At 25.0% G+C, this 2,500-nt stretch overlaps 1 protein-coding gene across 1 annotated transcript in view; it reads right to left on the bottom strand.

The window, feature by feature from the left end:
• Positions 1-2,340: 2,340 nt before the first annotated feature.
• LOC119590079 (neuropeptide F receptor-like) overlaps positions 2,341-2,500 on the bottom strand; it is a 16,999-nt gene continuing 16,839 nt past the window's right edge. The window contains exon 3 of the mRNA XM_037938835.1: positions 2,341-2,500. This exon is cut by the window's right edge and continues 806 nt beyond it. The gene's annotated coding sequence lies outside the window, so the exon portion shown is untranslated.

The raw sequence follows: 2,500 nt of genomic DNA, 5'->3' as shown, positions 1-2,500 counted from the left end.
TGAAATATTGACTACACTCCACTCGAAAGCTGGACTAAACTTCCAAGGAGTTGGGAGGATCTGTTGGGCTTGCAATTTCTGTGAAATATCAACCTGGGCTCAGGAGTTCTACGATATTTTACAGAGATTGGAAACTGATTTTGCCTTTTGCCAGATTTCAGAGGCAATACAGTTTACAGGTATTATAGGTACTTCACCTATCACAGATACGGGATTTATGCACGTACTCACAAACACAAACACATATGTACATACTATGTTGTGTGTATATATAAATAAGCATATATATATATATATATATATATATATATATATATATATATATATATATATATATATATATATATATATTCGTATATGTATATAGGTAATGTGCATGTATGTATCTATACATGTATTTATGTATGCATGTACGTATGCATGCACGTCCGTATGTATGTAAGTAAGAATGTATGCGTGTATGTATGTGAGTGTGTGCATCAGTACGGACTAAGCATATAATATTTACATATTTATATATATATACAGTTTTAGATTTCATATATATATATATCTTTGTTAACGAATTACAGATATGTTTACTATATACAAAATTTAGAATCAGAGTAGATGCTTCTGACTCTGGCGTTTAGATTTAAATATTTACTTTTCTTTTCAGTTAATCCTTAAGCTAAACTTCAGAATGCATACGTCGGCCCGAAATGAAGAAAATTGACATTATATTTTCTGTATAAAAAATCTTTAGCACAATTGTTTTTGTTCCCTTTAGGAATCTCTAGTGTTACAAAATTGCGTGAGTGTGTATATATATATATATCTATATATATAATATATATATATTATAATATATATATATATATATAAGTTATATAGTTATATATATATATATAATATATATATATATTCATATAGTATATATAGATAGTATATAATATAATATATATAATATATATATATATATATATATATATATATATATATATATCAATCATATATGTACATATATCTGTGTGTGTGTGTGTGTGTGTGTGTGTGTGTTTACACACTCACACACACACATACATACATATACATATATATGTATGTATTTATATGCATATACTTTTTAATACATTTCAGTGGATTAGAAAATGGAACAGCTAAGCAAGCTTTTAATTAAAATTTTAAATGTAATTCAACTCCTGTCCAATTATAGCTGCCACTTTCCCCTCATGAAAATGTGATGAGCAAATGCATATGCATATACATATGCATATATTTAATATGTATATATATATATATATATATATATATATATATATATATATATATTATATATATATATACATATATAGTATGTGTGTGTGTGTGGTGTGTGTGTGTGTGTGTGTGTGTGTGTGTGTGTGTGTGTGTGTGTGTGTGTGTGTTTATCTATATATCTATCTATCTATCTATCTATATCTATTATATATATATATATATATATATATATATACGTATAATATAATATAGATATATGCATATATATATATATATATATATATATATATATATATATATATATATATATATATATAAATGTAAATACACACACACACATACACACACACGCACACACACACACACACACACACACACACACACACACACACATACACTCACAGACACACACACATACACACACACACACACACACACACACACACACACACACACACACACACACACACACACACACACACACACACACACATATATATATATATTATATATATAAATATATATATAATATGTATATAATATATATTATATACTTATATTATATATATATTTTATATCTATATTATATATATATATATATATATATATATATATATATATATATATATATGTGTGTGAGTGGTGTGATATATATATATATATATATATATATATATATATATATATATATTTATATATATATAATACACACACACACAAATCCGTACACACACACATAGCCACAATTATATATTGCATTTGTATGTATATGCATGTGTATGCATACATACATAATACATATATATTATATATATATATATATATATAATATATATATATATATATATATATAGATATAGATTGATATATATAATATATATATATATTATGTTGTGTGTGTGTGTGTGTGTGTGTGTGGTGTGTGTGTGTGTATGTGTGTGTTGTGTGTGTGTGTGTGTCGTGTACATATGTATATGTATATAATATATTATATATATATATTATATATATATATATTATTATATATATCTATATATATTATATATAATATATATATATATATATATATATATATATATATATATATTAAATATTCGCATGATAACCATTCGCAAACTCAGTAAAAGGAGACTGTGATTTTTTCCTGCCTTTTTCACACCACGAGATTGTTGGACCTTCCATATTTACATATTTTCAAGAAACATGGCCAGGGAATTTCCGGCCTAACGCAGTTGGCCGAGCACTGTGACAGCAGGCGTTT

Source organism: Penaeus monodon, chromosome 26 (genome assembly GCF_015228065.2).
Source record: "Penaeus monodon isolate SGIC_2016 chromosome 26, NSTDA_Pmon_1, whole genome shotgun sequence".
Taxonomy (NCBI): Eukaryota; Metazoa; Arthropoda; class Malacostraca; order Decapoda; family Penaeidae; genus Penaeus; species Penaeus monodon.
This window is presented reverse-complemented; position numbering and strand designations above follow the sequence as displayed.